Here is a 22,273-nt window from a genome sequence, read left to right as displayed (position 1 = left end):
CAATGTTAATCAACTGTACCTCAGTTAAAAAAAAACAGTGAATGAATAGCTACAAACACAAGAAATAATCAATAATGAAGGTTAGCAAAATAAAAATGGGAAAAGTTTAGGAATAGAAATTCCCATCAAGAAATTAATTTGGATAAGATTACTAAAATGTCTGTTAGTTCATCCACTAGAAAGAGCAATATGGAGAATCTTTAAAAAACAAAACAAATAAGTGCCTTAAGAAACAGCAATCACATGCCTGGGCATATAGTCAGGGAAAAGCAACATTTTTGGAGGCAAGGGTACCCATGCTATCCCTGCCAGACCAGTTTCCATAGCAAGGACACTGATGCAACCTAAGTGTACTAGGACACAGAAATGAATAAAGAAAATGGGTTCTATACACACAATGGTGTATTAATCAGCCATAAGGAAGAATGAAACAATGTCATGTTCAGGCACAGCACGAAGGTGGAGATGATCATAGCAAGTGAAGTAAGATGGACAGGGAGCGACCAACAGAATATGATGTCACTTTCAGGTGGAATCTAAAAATGGATACATATGAGCTCTTTGAGCCAAGATAAACAGTTCACAGACTTAGAAAAAACTCGTCTCACTTACTGTTAGCAGAGAAGAAAGGTGTTGGGCACATAGAAATGAGCTATTTGACTAACATATGCGCACTACTATTTAGAAAATAAGCTACAAGGACCATCTGGGTAACACTAGGAATGATACTCACCTTTTTGTAATAATCTATGCAAGAAAAGTTCTTGAAATACAACATATACATATCTATGTGTGAGTGAACCAAGCAGCTATGAATTAAAAAACAAAACAAAACACTTACTGCCTTGTAATTCACCTATAAACTCAAGTTCAAATAACAGGATAAACACAATAAATATAGAAACATATGCTGACTCTGTTTCCCTCATCCCATGGTTACCTTGGCTGGTATCCCATCTCTGGAGACTGGGCAGGCTTGGGTCCAAAGGCTGGATTGTTGTGGGGCTCAGGGTCCTGGGAGGATGTGACAGGCAGTGTGACCCCATGATGTTCCTGGAATGTCTCTTGCCCTCTGCAGGAGCCCTCAGTCTCTAGACACAGGTGAAGTAAATTAAGAGATTTGACTTAATGTAGACACACATATATGTATCCAATAGATGATCGAAAACGACCTACTGAATAGTAGATGGAAGTTTACTGAACACACTGTAATCACCTAGATGGGAACAAGAACTTGAAGGAGAATAGATAAATGTTCATACATCGATGAATCAAGTTCCTGTACACCTGAAGCACATAAAATCAGAAATCACCTCTATTCCAATATAAACACACGGAAATGACCGGTGGAAAAATTTGTGGGGCTGAATAATGCTGCCGCCTTGTGGCCATTTTCTGTAACAACAGCTTGAAAAGCTGTGGTGATGGGCATTGTGCCTAGTCGAAAACAGCTAATCTGAACGAATGTCCTAGGGGCAGTCATCAGAAAAGAATTGACATGTATATTATCATATGTGAAACAGAACACCATTCCATGTTCGATGCATGAGACAAGGGCTCAGGGCCGGGGCAATGGGATGACCCAGAGGGATGGGATGGGGAGGGAGGTGGGTGGGGGGTCCAGGAAGGGGAACACATGTAAACCCATGACTGATTCATGTCAATGTATGGCAAAAACTATTACAATATTGTAAAGTAATTAGCCCCCAACTAAAATAAATAAATTTATAAAAAAAAAAAAAAGAATTTAAAACAGGGACGAGTTACAAGAAGCTGAATTGAGAGGTAACATACATTCACCCTTGAAAAGAAAACACATGAGAAGAGGTCAATTTTGCTAAATATTAGAAATGCACATCGAAACCACAGGAAGGAATCACTTCTCAGCACTCAGAATGGCCATTGTCAGAAACTTGACAAACACTAACTGATGGAGAAGGTGTGGAGAAAAGGGAATATTCCTCCCCTGATGCTGGAGATATACATTGGTAAGAGACACTGTGAAAGATCATGTGAGGGTTATTAAAAGAAAGAAAATGAGAATGGGGTTAGAACAGTCTCTAACAGCATACACGAAATTAACTCCAAATCACAAATGTCTAAAGGTTAGGGGGAATTCTATGAAAGTCTTAAGGAAAACATAGGCAGGAAATGTGATGATATAAACTACAAGGCCTTTTGGTGTTTGGATGACATCGTTGCAAGGTCTTTCGGAATCCATCTCCTAGAGCAATGAGAAATAAACCAAAACCAGGAAAAGGAGACCTACTTCAGTCTCAAACCAGGTGCCCAGAAAAGAAAACCTTAACGAATGAAGAAGGCAACCTAGAATGCAAAGAAATATTTGCAAACCAGGATATCCACAAACAATGCATTTTCTAAATCAACAAACAGCTCACAATTTTGTAGTATTTAAATAAAGCTTATAGTGTAAAAATATTGAATGACTATGTTGTAGTACAACACAAATATACTTATGTTAATCAACTGTACTTCAATTACAAAAAATTGGAGGTATAGTTACAAAGACAAAAGAAAACAAGAAAAAAGGAACAAAATGAAAATAGGAAATTTTATACAATGGCAAAACCAATTGAGGAATTGCTTTGGATGAGATTATTAACAATCACATAAACTAGATTTGCCATTTTAATCTTTGCTTCAAAAAGAACTAATTAGTCAAAAGAGGCCAATATGGACAAGAAAGCCATGAGAAAGTCACATTCTGACAATGAGAACTATCATAAGATACATAAAAATTTTGATGATATTTTCAAAAGCAATTCAAAAGGTGTTAACTCTGAAGATGTATTTCCCATATTTTTATCTGTGTCCCAAGTTTCTGGGTTGAAATATGGGAAAGTTCATACTTCAGGCCAGAAACTCTGTGCCCCAAGTTTTGGGGATGAAATAGGGCAAAATTCATATTTCAGGCCAGAAACTTTGTGCCCGAAGTTTCTGGGCTGAAATATGGAAAAAATCCATTTGACATTATACTATTCCAGAAAATTATACTCTTGTTAGAAAAATGTATTTCCATACTCTAGGCACAAACTGAAATCAAGATTGCTGGGAGAAATACCAATAATCTCAGATATGCAGATGACACCACCTTTATGGCAGAAAGCGAAGAGGAACTAAAGAGCCTCTTGATGAAAGTGAAAAAGCTGGCTTAAAACCCAGCATTCAGAAAACTAAGATCATGGCATTCCATCCCATCACTTCATGGCAAACAGATGGGGAAACAATGGAAACAGTGAGAGACTTAATTTTCTTGGCCTTCAAAATCACTGCAGATGGTGATTGCAGCCATGAAATTAAAAGATACTTGCTCCTTAGAAGAAAAGTTATGACCAACCTAGACAGCATGTTAAAAAGTAGAGACATTACCGACAAAGTTGCAGGTTACAAAATTAATACAAAGAAATATCTTGCATTCAAATTGAAAGATCAGAAACAGAAATTAAGAAAAAAATTCTATTTACCATCACATCCAAAAGAGTAAAATACCTAGAAATAAATCTACCTAAGCAGGCAATTGATCTGTATTCAGAAAACTGTAAGACACTGATGAAATAAATAAAAGGTGACACAGATAGAGAGATATACTGTGTTCTTGGATTGGAGGAATAAATATTGTGAAAATGAATAGCTACCTGAAGCAATCTATGGATTCAGTGCAATTCCTCTCAAATTACCAGTGGTATTTTTCACAGAACTAGAACAAAAAATTTTTACAAATTGTATGGAAACACAGAAGACCATGAATAGCTAAAGTCATCTTGAAAAAGAAAAAATGAGGAGGAATCAATCTTCCTGACTTCAGACTATACTACAAAGCTACATTAATCAAAATAGAATGGTACTAGCACAAAAACAGAAATATAGATCAATGAAACAGAGATAAAGTTCAGAGATAAATCCAAGCACCAATGATCACCTAACCTATGACAAAGGAGATGAGACTATAAAATAGAGAAAAGACAGTCTCTTCAATAAGAGGTTCTGGGAAAACTGGACAGCTATGTGCAAAATAATGAAATTAGAGCACTCTTAATACCATACACAAAAATATTTACAAAATGGGTTAAAGACATAAATATAAGTCTGGATACTGTAAAACTTTAGAGGAAAACATAGAACATTCTTTGACATGACTCACAGAAACATCTTTATTGATCCACTTGCTAGAGTAATGAAAATGAAAACAAAAATAAACAAATGGGACCTAATTAAACAAATGCTTTTTCACAGCAAAGGAAAACACAAACAAAATGAAAAACAGAATGGGAGAAACCGTTTGCAAATGAAGCAACTGACAAGGGAATAATCTTCAAAATATACAAAGAGCTCATGCAGCTCAATTAAAAAAAAAAAAAGAAAACCTGATCAAAAAAAGAGCGGAAGAAAGCATACTGATAGAAATAAGCATATGAAAAGATGCCAAATATAACTAATTATTAGAGAAATGCAAATAAAAAACTACAATGAGGTATTACATCACACTGGTCAGAACAGCCATCATCAAAATGTCTACAAACTGTAAATGCTGGAGAGGATGTGGAACCCTCCTACATTGTTTGTGGGAATTTAAATTGGTAAAACCAGTGTGGAGAGCAGTATGGAAGTTCCTTTAAAAATTACAAAGCGCTACCATGTGATTCAGCTATTCCACTCCTGGGCATATATTCAGAGAAAATTATAATTCAAAAAGGTACATGCACTTTAACACTTATTGCAGGACTGCTTATAACTGTCAGGACATTGAAGCAACCTAAACGTCCATCAACAGAGGAATGGATAACAAAGTTGTGGTACATATGGGCATATTACTCAGCCATGAAATACTGCCATTTATAGCAACATGGATGGACTTAGAGATTGTCATACTGAATGAAATAAGTCAGATGGAAAAAGGTAAATATCATATTTGCTTATACGTGGAATCTAAATAATGGATACAAATGACCTTATCTACAAAACAGAGAGTTACAGATGTAGAAACACAGTTATGATCTCCAGGGGATAAAGGGAGATGGGATAAATCGGGAGATTGTGATGACTTATACACAGTTGTTGTTTAGTCGCTAAGTTGTGTCCAACTCTTTGCAACCCGTGGACTGTAGCCCACCAGGTTCCTCCGTCCATGAGATTCTCCAGGCACGAATACTGAAGTGGGTTACCATTTCCTTCTCCAGGGAACTTCCTGACCCAGGGATTGAACCCACGTGTCCTGCATCTCCTGTAGTGTACACAGTAGTATATGTAAAATAGATAGCCAATAAGGATCTACTGTATAGCATATGGAACTCTACTCAATACTCTTTAATGGCCTATTTGGAAAGATAATCTAAAAAAGAGTAGATATATGTATATAAATAACAGATTCACTTTGCTGTACACCTGAAACTAATACAATATTGTAAATCAACCACACTCTAATAAAAATTTATAAAAAAGAATACAGACATTATCTAACATTCTTCAACCACAATGCAATATAATTAGAAATCAGAACCAGAAATGTCAACAGATTATATGTGAATATTTAAAAATACTTTAAGATTATTCATTAGTCAAAAATTATAATAACCATAGAATGTTTGCTTTAATAATCTATTGTTGATAATAGGTCACCCCAGACTTTGTGATTTCAAAACAATCATGTTCATTATGTCTCATTTGGTGAGGGAGGTATCAGCAATTTGAGAACTGCTTCATCATGTGGTTCTGGCTTGGGGGCTTTCAGGTGGCAGCCGCCAGATGTTGTCTGGGCCAGCAGGCACTTGAAGACTCGCCCTGAGCTAGAGAATGCAATTCCAAGGAGTTTATTCACATTTCTGAGAAGAAAATTCTGATAGGTTGGTCTCTCTCCATATGGGCATCTCCACAGGGCTGCATTAGGTGTCCCCTTGGGTAGTGACTGGGTTTCCCCAGAAATAGGGAGGTCCCACTGTCAGAGAGAGCCAGGCACAAGTCATCCTTTTCTTGATCTAGCAACTGAAGTCACTAAGCATCGTTCCCACCACATTCTGTTTGTTCAGAAGCTCTCTACTAATTTTAACGGTCCACATTCATAGGGAAGGATGTTAGAACCCAACTTTTGATAGAAAGTGTTACAGACATGGGGACATATTTTAAAATTACCATAATATGTTATAACTAACTAAATAAAAGCGTCACACAAGGATGTAAAGCAGATAATGCAGTGCTTAGGATTTGTAAAAATAAAAAGAAAGAAATATTAGATGAGTGAAATGCCTAAGATAGCTGATATTAATGAAACAGAAAACAAAGATGATAAAGATTCAAAAGTAAGTTAAACAAAACCAAAGTTTAATATTTAAAAACACTAATTGACAAACTTTAGGCCTGTCTCATTATAATAAAGAGAAAAGTCCCAAATGGAATAATACTTGGGCTAAAATCTTTATATATGTAAAGATACATCAAAAGCATTTAAATTATAAAGGAAATAGAAATTGGTGAAATAAATTTGAAACTAGAAATATATCTTACTTAACTACATAAGATAGGACATTTCTGGAATGAATTAAATCAATACTTAAAAACAACCGAATCAATATTTAAATACTTATATCACCTGTTCCAGAGAGACTAGGAATAGAAAAATACAAGAAAAGTACAAGAAGAAATCATTGTAAACCAAGATGTCTTACAAAAAGAGATGCAAATAAATTAAAAAATAGAACATGTAATTTGCAATGCTTGTAGAAAGTAATATACTTAAAAATACACCTTACATAGCTGTGTAAGTTTTTACTTGGATAAATATATGTAGTATTTTCTTTCAAAGACAGAAAAGAAAGTCAAACTAAATAGGTGAAGTTTTTGCTTCAGAGGTCTAAATATCACAAAGATATTTGTCATAAAATACTGTACAATTCAAACATAAAGATGAACAGGATATTTAATTGAACTCAACACATCTAAAATTCTTATGAATGAGGCCAAGAAATATTAAAATAATTCTGAAAAAGAAGAACAGCAGTAAGCCTGTGCCATACAACCCCTACATATTCCAAAAGTCTTCAGGACTGGCCTCTGATGAATTCTTGAGAGGTAACCTTGAACCTTTGGAATATTCTGCCTGATATAAGTGTAACTTTGTACACCCAGGGCCTTGAGTTATGTCCAGTGGTATATGCTAACAATGAGATTCATCGTGAACTATTTTTGTGTACCTGAAACTTTGGACCACCTTGCATCATTTTGACCTCTAGGGATTGGGGTGTGGTCCCTGGAGACTGAGTAGCAACAGTCAGTGATGTGGGTGCTCCATGCCTATATAACTGATTCCAATAAAAACTTGGACACCGAGGCTTGGGTAAGCTTCCCTCGTTGGCAGCACTGTGTGCAAATGGTATACATGGTGGCTGGGATAATCAAGTGCCATTGACTGCAGCTCTAATGGGAGAGCAGAACTGGAAGCTCACACTTAGGGGGGCTGCTGCACTCTGCCACACCCATCTGTTTCCTCTGCTGATTCTAATTTGTATCCTTTCACTGTAAGAAATAGTAACTAAGTGAGTATAACAGCCTGTTCAGGTCTTGTGAGTCCTTCTAACAAATTGTCACACCTGGGTGGGTTTTTAAAGGACCCTGACAAAGGAACCTATGTGGGTGGGCACTCACTAGCTCAAATCTATCAGAAACAATTATGAAGCTATGCAGATTTAAAGTTTGACAATGGCATAGAGACAGAAAATATTAATAGACTGACTAAAAGAGAATAAAATATTCAATGTGAAGAAATGACATCACAGATAAAAGATAAATTATTGAACAAATTGATCAAGACTACACACTCAGGGAAAATAAATGTAGATTTATATCAAGACAGCGTGTATTAAAATGTCTCAGATAGGAAAGACAAAATGAAATATATGCTTAAAAGAACATATAGGATATTTTTATACTCTCAGGATAGACATAGTATTATTAAAGTAGACAGTCATAAAAGAGAATATTTATTAACTTGACAACATTAAAATTAAACACAACTGCACACCAAAAGGCATCATAAACCTACAGAGATTAAACAGATGCAATATGACTGACAAGAACTTAAATATATTCAAGTTAGTACATCCAGAATATATATCAATCTAACACAAATATATTAGTTCATTCAACAAATCCTTATTGAATGTCTGTTATATGCAAGTTACTGTTCTATTAATAATTGCTAACAGAACTGCAGGACACAAAACAGACAATAACTTCTCACAGGAAAGACAGGCAATGGTAAATAAACGAATAAACGTAGTTATCAATCCTGGCTTTTAGTAAGTGCTGTAGAGAGAAATAAAGCAATTGAAGAAGCACAGAGCTCTGCAGGATATGAAGGGTGTTCTTTTAGATGGGTTGTTTAGGGAGGAACAATATAAAAACTCTATTCTTGAACCTAATAGGTTACAAGTCAGTATGAGAAAGAAAATAACCCAATAGAAACAGGTTATTCTCCATTGAATTCACTCTATGGCCAAAGATTTCTGAAACTTAAAATAATTTTGCCCGTGTGTTCATGTTAAGAGGTTTATGGGATTTCAGAGAGAACATTTGAACATGAGTGGACAATTTTTGAAGTTGGGTGATGAGTTAATGGCAGTTTGCTATAACTATTCTCTCTCTCTCTTCCCTTTCCTTTCTTCTTTTCTCTTTCTCTATATATGTACCCATATATAAAATCATACATATATAAATATATAATTAAAATAAAATATAATCATGCATTTAATTTATGTATATATGATTTTCTAGAAATACAATCACTAAAGTTGCAATATAATTGTAAACGTAAAGTATACATAATTATATACACATATATGATTAAATATATTAATATATAATTATATATGAGATATATATCATAAATATATAAATAACAAATATTAGAAGTGAAAATGAAATATCACCGAAGTTCATTGTTGTTGTTCGGTTGCCAAGTCGTGTCCGACTTTTCACGATCCCATGGACTGCAGCATGCCAGGCTACCCTGTCCCTCACCATCTCCCAGAGTTTGCTCAAATTCATGTCCTGTGCATCAATGATGCTATCCAACCATTCCATCTTCTGTAGCCCTCTTTTCCTTCTGCCCTCAATCTTTCCTAGCATCAGGGTCTTTTCCAATGAGTTTGCTCTTCGCATCAGATGGCCAAAGTATCAGAGCTTCAGCTTCAGCATTAATCCTTCCAATGAGTATTCAGGGTTGACCTGCTTTAAGCCTGACTGGTTTGATCTCCTTGCTGTCCAAGGGGCTCTTAAGAGTCTTCTCCAGTTTGAAAGTTCATTATCTACAGGTATAAAATAGATAGCTAGTAAGTATTATTAACAACTTTGTGTCAAAATTTGAAAAATAGACAAATTCTTAGAAAACATAATTTATTAAAGTCAATCCAAAAGAAATAAAAAATCTTCACAATCCAATAATTATTAATGAAGTTGAATATGTAATTAAATACTTTGTCAAAAAGAAACCCCAGGTCAAAATTTAATCACTAATAAGTTTCACCAAGTATCTGAGGAGAATGCTCACTGTTACACAAAATTTCAGAGACTAGAGAGAGAGAAGAAGCAAATCTTTATAGAAGTATTTCAAATAATATAAATAGTTACTGTCTCCTCCAGGAAAGGAATGTAATGCCCATGGTACCTTCACCTTGGGTGTAGACTGAATTCAGCTATTCATGTCCAAAATGTAGAGCATTGAAAGGGGAGAAACCTGGCAAACAGTACCTTGATGAAATGGTCAAGGTATGTCACCCATGGTAGGTCATGTTGATGGCTTGTGCCCTTGACATGCTGTGATGAAGAGGGAACTTAATCTCTGTGGCATTCTTTCCCCAAAACTCATAATTCTAATCTAACCATGAAAAGCAATCAGGCAATGTTCCAGATTAAGGAACATTCTACTAAATACCTGGCCAGTATCCCTCAAAATTACCAAGGTCATGAAGACAGTGAATGACTGAGGCACTGTCTTAGACCAAGGGCATCAAGGAAAGACAAACAGACACAGTAGGGCATCCTGGATCACTCCTGGGAACAGAAAAAGAATACTAGAATAAAAACTGGGGGATCTGAATAAACTCTGGATTTTAGTTAATAGCAATACATTGTTGACAAATGTACCATGGTTATGAAAGGTGTTAACTTTAAGGAGGCTGATTAGTCTATCTCTACATTATGTTTGCAACTTCTCTGTAGATCTAAAATTTATTCCAGAAGTAAAACGTTATTATCTATAAGATTGGAACAAAGTATTAACAGAACAGTTATTATTCCCAGGAAGCATACTTGCATTATAAAAAACCCCAGAGAATCTACAGATAACATATTTAGCAAAACTGCTAAAAGCAAAGTCAACATAGAGAATGTAAATGTAATTTTAATTAGCAATAATTACAAAATAAAAATTTTAAAAGACTCCAATTAAAACCCATATAAAAAACTATAGAATATAAGGAAGTCAATAAAAACAAAATGTGCAAAACAGCCACACTTAAAATTATAAAACATAAAATGTGTATGCTCACAGATCAAGAGAATTAACCACTCATTTTTGTAAAGAAACCTATTCTTTCAAAATTGATATATTGATTTAATGGAATCACAACAGATGGCTTGCTAGGTAACTGTGGGAATGATAGTAAGCTAAATGTAAGATGTACATGGGAATTCAAATGGCCATGACTAAATAAGTCAATACTAAATATTAAGAGTGACAATGATAAGTAGGATAGTATGGTAGGGGCAAAAGTATAGACAAACAAACTAAGAGAACATAATAAAAGCACAAAAGGAATCATACACACACTTGATTGGACAGACATGGCATTGCAGAGCAGTGAAGCAAGAATAGGTCTTTCAATGACAGTGATGAGCCAATTGGATATTCATGCAGAAAAAAATAAAAATTGATCCTTCCACCATTTATACACACACAAAACAATGCCCACATGGACTTTAAATCTATATGTGACAAGTAAACAAATGTTAGAATATATTCTAATGAAGTATATTAATGACCTTTTTATAGGAAAAGATTTCTTAAGCATTCTACAAAAAGCTTAAAATATAAAAAGATTAAAGAATCAGATTACATTAAAATTGTGAACATATTTTCATGGAAATAGCGATTAATAATAATAATAAAAATACCTTTAATAATAATGAAAAAGTAAGTCATAGAGTGGGGGAAAATGTCAGGAACAAACAACAGAGAAAGGACCCTCTCTAGATGATATAATGTGCTTCTACAAATCAGGGAAAAAAGATTCAGTTAAAAAATTTGGGAAAATATTTGAGCAATTATTTCTCAGAAGGGTTTTTGAATGATTAACGTTTATATAAAAAGTTGCTAAGCATCATTAGTCATCATGAAATGTATATTAAGACAACCAAGAGACAACACTATATACCCATCATGATGACTAAAATTCAAGGCTGTTGGGAACTGCACTATGTTGCTGCTACATATGTAAACTGGCATCACCTCTTTAGAAAACGATTTTACAGTATGCCAAGTTTGAACAAAAGTACATCCCCATGACCTGGAGATTTCCCTCCTATGTAGAGCACGAGAACATGAGTACCAAAAGACATATGCAAGTTTTATTTCATACACATCTAAGGGTGTGGATTAAAAGTCAAGTCTGCTACACATATTGGTAGTCAGAAAGTTTCTTGACAAATTGAGAAGCAAAGGAGAGTGTCATTTTTCATTACTCAGCTGTCATGGACCAGTTGGCTCTTGAGGGTGAGGCTGGTTGGCCAGTAGCCGAGAGGGGGCAGGTAGGAGGGCACAAGAGCAGTGGTCCAGCTGTCACTGCTGGAGGAAGTCCAGACTGCTGAACAGAACATCCTGTATCCAGACAGAAATCAGTACCTGGTAGCCCAACACTGTGATGGAATATTGACATGGGGAGAGGACTTGACATGAGGTTACAAGGTTTCTCCAAAAGCAGGTGGAGAGTGGAACAAGCAGTTAGGATGTTGAAAGGCTCAGCCCTCCAGGAAAGACGTCTGCATCAGGGACATCAGCCAGAAGAGAGGTTGTGGACGAGGGGATGGAGTCACTGAGCTTAGGGTCAGGGGGTCAGTCCTCTTGACAGCAACCTGGCAAGGAAACAGCAACATCTATCAGAGAGGAATTAGGATTCCAAGAGAGAAATTCTGCCACATCTTTTAAACTGGGATCACTGAGTGAGGATTTGTTCAGCAGAAAGTGGCTTCAAGCTGTGGTAGACTGTGTCATCCTTCCCAGCTCTCCTCCCCATTCCCAGGTTGGGTCAGCATCCCCACAGGTGGCAACAGGTGCCTGCCCCATGGCACCTACTCTGCTGGTAAAATGAGAAGAGCAGGAACAGAGTGCCAGGTCCATGGAGAACATTCCCTCTCCCACCAGCATGGCATTTCCCACCAGGGGACGTCTCCTTCAGCCTGGATCCCGAAGTCCTAGAGACACGTGGGTCAGACCCGTAGCCCATACGCAAACATCATGCAACAAGAGCAGCACTGACTGTTTGTTGGTGTAAGCCACTGAGATTTTAGGGTTCTCACAACAAAGCTGACTACACAACTCTGAATTCTTGCATGAGCAGGTGGAGCTGCCCCAACAGAACTACCCTGAAAGTGCTGGGTAGACTGGAGGGGGCAGTGGAGGGTAGATGGCAGGTGACCAGAGAAGAGGAGAGGAGGAAGGAGGGCCTGCATACTGCGAGGCCCTGGGGAATTGTGTGCATTCAGCACATTCCATGTCGGTCATAGCAATCTGGAAAATTATCCCACATCCATGTGGGTACAGAGAACAAGACTACTAGCAATTCACACTGTGCTTCAGTCATGTCTGACTCTGGGGACCCTATGGACTATAGCACACCAGGCTCCTCTGTCCATGATATTCTCCAGACAAGAATGTTGGAGTGGGTTGCCATGCCCTCCTCAAGGGGATCTTCCCAACCCAGGGATTGAACCCACATCTCTGAGGTCTCCTGCTTTGGCAGGCAGGTTCTTTACCACTAGTGCCACCTGGGAAGTTCTGGCAATTTATGCTACCCAATTTCTTTTGGTCAAAGGCAACTTAGTATCACACATGATTTTATATTGTTAATGTCTTCCTGAGCTGGCTATTTCCATATACTTGAGAATCCTCTAGTTTGATATCTTCTTTGTATTTGGGTGCATCACCTAATAATGCTGATTATTTATCCCTTTTTTATATTCCAGTTCTTCCTATTGTTTTAAGACCAGATCCAAGGTCAATCCAGTTGCTTGTATGTGGAAAAGATATCTGTACTCCCATGTTGATTGCAGCATTATTCACAGAAGCCAAGACATGGAAACAACTTAAGTGTTCATCATTAGTTGAATGGATAGAGAAGATGTAAGTTATGTACACACACACACACACACACACACACACACACATATGGTAAAGACTAGAGATCTCTTCAAGAAAATTAGAGATACCAAGGGAGCATTTCATGCAAAGCTGGGCACAATAAAGGACAGAAACTGTATCGACCAAACAGAAGCAGAAGATATTAAGAAGAGGTGGCAAGAATACACAGAAGAACTATACAAAAAAGGTCTTAATGACCCAGAAAACCACAATGATATGATCACTCACCTAGAGTCAGACATCCTGGAGTACAAAGTCAAGTGGGCCTGAGGAAGCATCACTATGAACAAAGCTGGTGGAGGTGATGAAATTCCAGCTAAGCTATTTCAAATCCTAAAAGATGATGCTGTTAAAGTGATGCACTCAATATGCCAGCAAATTTGGAAAACTCAGCAGTGGCCACAGGACTGGAAAAGGTCAGTTTTCATTCCACTCACAAACAAAGTCAATGTTCACTCCGAAGAATGTTCACACTACCGCACAATTGCCCTCATCTCACACACTAGCAAAGTAATGCTAAAACTCCTCCAAGCTAGGCTTCAACAGTACATGAGTTGAGAACTTCCAGATGTTCAAGCTGGATTTAGAAAAGGCAGAGGAACCAGAGATCAAATTGCCAACAACCGTTGAATCATCGAAAAAGCAAGAGAATTCCGGAAAAACATCTACTTCTGCTTCATTGACTATGCTAAAGCCTTTGACTGTGTAGATCACAATAAACTGGAAAATTCTTCAAGAGATGGGTATATCAGACCGCTTTACCTGCCTCCTGAGAATTCTGTATGCAAGTCAAGAAGCAAGAGTTAGAACCGGACATGGAACAATGGACTGGTTCCAAACTGGGAAAGGAGTATGTCAAGGCTGTATATTGTCACCCTGCTTGTTTAACCTATATGCAGAGTACATCATGCGAAATGCTGGGCTGGATGAAGCACAAGCTGGAATCAAGATTTCTGGGAGAAATATCAATCACCTCAGATATGCGGATGACATCACCCTAATGGCAGAAAGCAAAGAGGAACTAAAGAGCCTCTTGATGAAAGTGAAAAAGGAGAGTTAAAAAGCTGGCTTAAATCTCTACATTCAAAAAACAAAGATTATGGTATCTGGCCCTATCACTTCCTGGCAAATAGATGGGAAAACAATGGAAACAGTGATAAACTTTATTTTCTTGGGCTCTGAAATCACTGCAGATGGTGACTGCAGCCATGAAATTAAAAGACACATGCTTCTTGAAGAAAAGCTATGCAAACCTAAACAGCGTATTAAAAAGCAGAGACATTACTTTGACAACAAAGATCTGTAAAATCAAAGCTATTGTTTCTCCAGTAGTCATGTGTGGATGTGAGAGTTGGACCATAAAGAAAATTGAGAGCCGAAAAATTGATGCTTTTGAACTGTGGTGTTGGAGAAGACTCTTGAGAATCCCTTGGACAGCAAGGGGATCCAACCAGTCCATCCTAAAGGAAATCAGTCGGGAATATTCATTGGAAGGATTGATGCTGAAGCTGAAGCTCCAATACTTTGGCCACTTGATGGGAAGAGTCGACTCATTAGAAAAGACCTTGATGCTGGAAAAGATGGTAGGCGGGAGGAGAAGGGGATGACAGAGGATGAGATGTTTGGATGGCATCATTGACTCAATGGACATGAGTTTGAGCAAGCTCCAGAAGAAGGTGAAGGGCAGGGATGCCTGGCGTGCTGCAATCCATGGGGTCGCAAAGAGTTGGAAAGGACTTAGCGACTGAACAACAACAATACATATAGGCTTCCCAGGTGGCGCTAGTGGTAAAGAACCTGCCTGCTGGAGATGCAGGAGACATAAGAGACAGGGGGTTCAATCCCTGAGTGGGGAAGATCTGGAGGAGGGCATGGTAACTCATTCCAGTACTCTTGCCTAGAGAATTCCAATGGACAGAGGAGTTTGGCAGGTTGCAGTCTGTAGAGTCGCACAGAGTTGGACACGACTGAAGCAACTAAGCTCCTGGAGCTTGCTCAAACTCATGTACATTGAGTCAGTGATGCCATCCGAACATCTCATCCTCTGTCATCCCCTTCTCCTCCCGCCTACCATCTTTCCCAGCATCAAGGTCTTTTCTAATGAGTCGACTCTTCCCATCAGGTGGCCAAAGTATTGGAGCTTCAGCTTCAGCATCAGTTCTTCCAATGAATATTCACGACTGATTTCCTTTAGGATGGACTAGTTGGATCCCTTTGCTGTCCAACACACACACACACACATATATATAAAATGGAATATTATTCATCCATGAGAAAGAAGGACATCCAGTCATTTTTGAAACATGGATGGATCACAAAGATATTTTGCTCAGTGAGATAATTCAGACAGAGAAAGACAAATGTTGCACGATATTCAATATTAGGTGTGTGTGCTGTGCTTGGTCGTGTCCGACTCTTTGCAACCCCATGGGCTGCAGCCCACCAGGATCCTCGGTCCGTGGAATTCTCCAAGCAAGAATACTGGAGTGGGTTGCCATTTCCTTCTCCAGATTCAATATAGGTACTTATATGTTAATACCAAAAAATCTGAACTCAAAGGCACAAAGTAGAATAGTGGTTACCAGGAGCTGGGGGTTGGGGCATTTGGGGAAATTTTGGCCCAAGGCTACAAGCATGCAACTTGAAGATGAATAAGTTCTGGACATCTAATGCTCAGCATAGTAATCACAGTCGACAATACTATGGTATAAACTTCAAAGTTGCTAAGAGACTAGATCTTAAATATTAAATATTCTCACTGCAAAATAAAAAAATCATGTGGCGTGATAGAAGTGTTAACTAACTCTGTGGTGGTAATCATATTGCAATATATAAATGCATCAAATCCACATGCTGTACCCCTTAAACTTATACAATATTACATGTTGATCATATTTTGATTAAAAAGTGGGTGGTATAAATTGAGTATTTCAAACCTGAAAAAGCAAGGAAATGGATTATGGTGAACTGACTTCCCCCAAATTTATAGGAAATATATTTTTATGGGAAGAAAAAGGCACTCTGATTATTGGAAACATTTTGCTTTTTATCCAAACACAGTCCCAAATCTAGCTGTTCCCCACAAAGTTGATGTTACCAGTATAGGAAAGCATCAATGGAAGCTAGCTCTACAACAGTTCTGGTAGTCTCAGGTCACACACACATTCCATGAGTTGCCTTCTTATCAAGAAACCCAGAATTTGCCCAAACTATGTCAATACTTCAGCCAAGCTGAGTCTGCAAATACAAATATTTTGGAATCGGGACAAAGAGAGCTGCTCTCACAGGAGAGGCAAGTGCAGACAATAATCTAGCACCAAAAGGCATAGCCAAGGGGCACACACCCTTACAGCAGGAAAGGACTTCGTGAATCACTCCTTAGATTCTCCTAAAATCCACAGGTTCTCTGAACAGCATGTGTACTTGAGAAATCTCCTCAAAGAGGCAGGTTGTCTCAACCTGAAAAAGTTGTACTTGTTATATGTTTATTTCTCATTATTGACCTTAATCATCCTTCCTGAGAATTTCTCTCCTTAATGCTGGAGATGTGTAGGGATTAGTTCATTACAACATATGCTTTCACACATGAAGGACCTTTATTATGTATAACTCCTCGGATCAATATATTCTAGGTTTCTATATATTAGATGGTTTTCAGGTTCCATGATACTTTGTCACATTCTCTTTGTCAATATCATTCTTTCTGATATCATTCTCCGTTTTCATCAAAATGACTCACCTAAAGATGTTTGTATGGGATTCTTGAATGAGATATGACAGAACTACATCTCAATTTCATTTTCCTTTTAAAAAGGAATGTATGAAAATAAATAAATAAAAAGGAATGTATGATCCTTCCCTATTTTATTAGAGTTAAGAAAACTAAAAAAATTTAAATTGTATGTATGAATAAATGTTACAAAGTTTTTCAACAATATGAAGTGGAGGAAAAATAAAGTTATCTAGAATTTATTATTTTAAAAATCTCACTAAAATACTAATTTCACATTCCATTGGGACTATATGACTATATATATTTTGACGGGAAATTTTAATATTATAGATGTATTATAGAATTTAAAATTGTTATTTAAGAATTAAAAATAATTCTAGCTAGAATAATATCTAAAGAGAAAGCAGTAGAACTACTGCAACCCTTTATTTGGGTGCTAGATTTCAATTGTTCTCACTATTTTGACCGCCTCATCACAGGACTTATTCATGTGAAGTTTCATTGTCTAAAACCCCAGTCCTTCTTCATGGGAGCCATCACCAAACCAGGAGTATTTTGTACTGTGCAAGTAACTTTCTGTCAATTTCTTTTCATTTTTCTAAAGTTCATAATTGTTGTCTGTCAATATTGGGAAGTTTTTGTTTGTTTTATTTTGTCTTGTTTTTTTACGTTGACTCTGTCTTATGTAGCTGTGACAACAGCAAATTTGTTTTCATTTGAGCTTATAGTAAAACTACGAACTGATGTGTTCTAGGTTATTACAAGATATTGAATGCAGTTCCCTGTGCTATACAGTAGGTCCTTGCTGTTTATCTGTTATATATAGTAATGTGCATATGTTAATTCCAAACTTCTATTTTTTCTCCCACCTACCCACCCATCTCCCAACCCAGCCATCCCCTTTTGTAACCCTAAGTTTATTTCCTATGTCTGGGAGTTTATTTCTGTTTTGTAAATACTTGAACTCATGATTTTAAGATCTCCAGAGTCTGGTGGAAGAAAAGAGTTTAATATTTTGCATAAGAAAAGCACAGAAAACCCTACTTCAAACACCTACTGACTATCTCTTCAAGTATTTAAAAGTGACTCATCTCAAGCCTTTACTTCCTTTTCTGTAAAATGAGGATGAATGATGATGGCTGATTAGCTGGGTCTGAAGTACACCATGTGGAGCCCAGAGTAGGGTCAGTCCCCAACAACTCCTGCTACCCTTCTCCCCCCTCCGCCTGTAATTTCCACTCCAGTAGCACCAATCTCAGCTCCTTCTGTTTTCCTATCTTACATCCCTAACTAATTATGCAGATCTTTCTTTTTTCTGGTCATTCAGTTCAGTTCAGTCACTCAGTCGTGTCTGACTCTTTGCGACCCCATGGACTGCAGCATGCCAGGCTTCCCTGTCCTTCACCAACTCCTGGAGCTTACTCAAACTCATGTCCATTGAGTAGGTGATGCCATCCAACCATCTCATCCTCTGTCATCCCCTCCTCCTCTCGCCCTCAATCTTTCCCAGCATCAGGGTCTTTTCCAATGAGTTGGCTCTTCCCATCAGGTGGCCAAAGTATTGGAGTTTCAGCTTCAGCATCAGTCCTTCCAATGAACATTCAGGACTGATTTCCTTTAGGATGGACTGGTTGGATCTCCTTGCAGTCCAAGGGACTCTCAAGAGTCTTCTCCTACACCACAGTTCAAAAGCATTAATTCTTTGGTGCTCAGCTTTCTTTATAGTCATTTGCTGTTCACCAGGAGATGAATTTGTTAATTTTGCTATTGGCAACTTGAGGAAATAGTGCATGCAGTGGGAGACTGCCACTGAAATATGTTACAGATTTTAGTTAGCTCCATTGGCCCTAGTCCACAGAGATAGCTAATGAAAGGAAAGGAAAATTAGTATCATTTGTGGTTTTAAAATAAGCTAGAACATTTGGCATATTTATCTGTATGCAGTGAAACTGCATTTTAGCCTCTAACTTCAGACTTAGCCTTGCCAAGTGATCATTTTTCTACTTTCTGGCTTTTTCCTGGGGAGATCTGATGGATGATGGTCTGGACAAAGGAAGATGGACGGGTCATAATCTGCACTTCTCTGCTCACAGCCAAACATTCAGTGTAATTGTGTCCTAACATCCATGGGAAAGTAGCTTTTCTAATAACTGCAAGAAAATCTAATTAAGCTTGTAAAATATTAATCATATCTGGAGAACCACCAAACCCAAGCAGATATGCCAGTTGTTCTTAATCATAACTTCTTAATTGAATAGTAATTTTCACAGAGAATTATGATATCATGTGAAGTGGGCCTGGCAAGCTTTTCCATCAGGTTCCAGATGGGAAACTTAATTGAGCTACTTGAATTTGTTCACAAAGCTTTAAAGCATGAAACAACACCCAGGACCCTGCCTGAGTTCTGAGTCCTTACCACCAGGCTACATGCCCTTTCTGGGAACCAAAGAGTAGACCCTGATTCATGTTAAAGACTTAAAAAACTATTAATGCTTTTTGTTATAGATTTTGAAGACTTAGAGGATGTGGTGGGAGACATTTTAATGAATATTCTTATTTTCCTTCTCTTCTGCCCCATTCAAGCCTTTTATCTCTCTGTTATTAGAGTTCAGATGGGCTGGCATAAACATGTTACAATGTAAGGAAGGTATTAAAAATGTGATGTGGTAAAAATGAGAAGGAAACATTACCACTTTCCATGCTAATTAGTGTGAGAACATGATCTATATTACATGTTTTGTGGTGCAATCATGTAGATAGGTCAATGTCATGCATGTGGGTTTGTTCAAGCAGGTCCTTTGAAGTGGGAAAGACAACTCATCAGAGCAGATTGGGGCATGGTGTGAAAAAATAAGGTTCAGTATAGTACCCCAACAAACTAAGTCTCCAGAAAACTAATCAATTTGGCAATATGTATAAAATGCATCTTGATTCAGCAATATAATTTCTAAGAATTTATTCCTAATAAAGATGTATAAAAATGGCTAGTATAGTTGCTTTAGGAAAATCAAATCATAGGCCATGCTAACTGAATTTCTCTGCAGTCTTTGATACTGTAGAGATTTGCTCATTTGTATGAGCCTGGAAAGTGCATTTAAGTCTGAAGCATATTTTAATGCAGGATGGATGTGAGTATAACACGTCTGAGAAAATTCAGGTAGAGAGACAGAACCCTGGTGAGAAGCACAGATTCCTGGTGATCAGTCATTTCGTTGTTTTCCTTTTCTTCTTGTTTACCCATATCTGAAAATTATCCTTTTTTTAAAAAAAAGATAATGTGAAAAATCAGTATCAACTGCCTTCCTTTCCTGGATTGATTTTGCTTGCAACTTTATTGTAAGGTTCTAGACAGTACCATTCAGGGTTGTTCTATGCCTGGTTCACTCTGTGGCAATTTTGAGTGCAGTGGGTTTCAAAGGGGTGAGGTGAACATCTTACTTACTGTAGCATCATCCTTACAAGTGGACTCTCAGCTATTGATCTGCCATGGGGACTTTGATTTGGAACTAAAGAAGGAGCATCCTGTTTCCTGACCATGAGCTCCCTGAGAATGGGGCCATGTCTGTCGTCTTCCCTGGGCTTCTATACTCCCTGATCACTAAGCCCTGGGCCAGTGACTACTTCATAACAGTCCCCCCACAGAAGACTGTGTTGGTTCAAATCTCCTTATAGGTGAGGAGACTGAGGCATATAAAGTTTAGGATCTTTTTCATGATTGCATAGCAACCGATCCTTGATCACAGATGGTGGGCATCCAGGCTGACAGAGGAGCCTCCTGGAAAAGAGGGAGGCTGTGAAAACATACAAAAAACAACAATACAATAAATATTTTTGTGGTTTCTCACTGGGATTCAGCTCTCCCAGCAGAAAGGGCAAAGAAGACTCAACAGAACCAGGAGACTCTAAAATGGTCACACTGCTTAATAAGGAATGGTCATCAGAATGTTCTCTTATGGCCAGCGTAGAGGAACGGCTCCATGACTGTCTGGTCAACACTTTGTGGCTGATGCCCTGGGGGCTGACCAGGTATCCTATAGAATTGGGGCCATGTAGCTAGTATGCCGGAGAAGGCAATGGCACCCCACTCCAGTACTCTTGCCTGGAAAATCCCATGGACGGAGGAGCCTGGTAGGCTATAGTCCATGGGGTCGCTAAGAGTCGGACGACTGAGCAACTTCACTTTCACTTTTCCCTTTCATGCACTGGAGAAGGAAATGGCAACCCACTCCAGTATTCTTGTCTGGAGAATCCCAGGGACGGTGGAGCCTGGTGGGCTGCCATCTATGGGGTCGCACAGAGTCGGACATGACTGAAGCGACTTAGCAGCAGCAGCAGCAGCAGCTAGTATGCTACAGGGTGAGAAGAATGTGACCTCTGGTGTCACTTTGCTGGGCATGCATTTCAGGTGAGGATAAGGATGTGAGGCAGCATGGAGAGTGGCCCTGCCTTGACTCTCCTGGGAGATTATGTCCAATTTCACATCATCTTCTTCATTCTGATGCCTATAGAGTTCTTCCATTCTCTGCATGCCTCTTTATATATTGTTTCTTAAGAATATGACTTGTTTGGGTCTCAGAATATTCAAAACCTGATCCTTTATGTGGTTTTCTACCTATTGCCTTTGTGTTTGTCATTAGCTGTAATGGCTAATCTCATTGTGGAGTCCTCATCTTCAGAGATACTCTGACAATCAGTCACCTATCCCTCATAGAAAGAGGTGGACTGTCTGTCTTTCTAGCCTCTTTCAGCAGCCTGTCTTTGAAAGGACGAAGGCTGATATAAGATGTGGGTAAGCAATTACCGTGATTGTAAATTTCAGCAGCCAGAGTTCAAGTCTCAGCTTGTGTACTTACCCCTGTCCCAGGTGGCATCAGCTGGAAAGGTCAGCATGAGGAGAAAATGGAAGCAGCCAGGAATCTGCAATGTGAGACACATGGAGCTGAGTTCTATGTGGGTGAAATCATAGCTGAGATCCAAAAGGCACCCGTCAGACACTGGGCTGGTTCCTGCAGGGCGGTGGAGCAGCAAAGTGAATGTGGCTCACGAGCTGTGCATTTTAAGCAGAGAACAAAGACAGTTCAGGGAGAAAGAATAGGATTTGCAAGGGCACAGAA

At 38.2% G+C, this 22,273-nt stretch overlaps 1 long non-coding RNA gene across 1 annotated transcript in view; it reads right to left on the bottom strand.

Annotated features, from left to right (window-relative positions):
• Positions 1–632: 632 nt before the first annotated feature.
• LOC145528338 (uncharacterized) overlaps positions 633–22,273 on the bottom strand; it is a 38,088-nt gene continuing 16,447 nt past the window's right edge. The window contains exons 4-7 of the long non-coding RNA XR_014070303.1: positions 22,013–22,206; positions 11,912–12,141; positions 8,940–9,317; positions 633–1,091 (exon numbers count right to left, since the gene is read on the bottom strand). This is a non-coding gene — a long non-coding RNA (uncharacterized LOC145528338). The remainder of the gene's footprint in view (positions 1,092–8,939; positions 9,318–11,911; positions 12,142–22,012; positions 22,207–22,273) is intronic.

The sequence above is a fragment of the Giraffa tippelskirchi genome, chromosome 12 (genome assembly GCF_054371585.1).
Source record: "Giraffa tippelskirchi isolate mGirTip1 chromosome 12, T2T-mGirTip1v1.2.pri, whole genome shotgun sequence".
In the NCBI taxonomy this organism is placed as follows: domain Eukaryota; kingdom Metazoa; phylum Chordata; class Mammalia; order Artiodactyla; family Giraffidae; genus Giraffa; species Giraffa tippelskirchi.
This window is presented reverse-complemented; position numbering and strand designations above follow the sequence as displayed.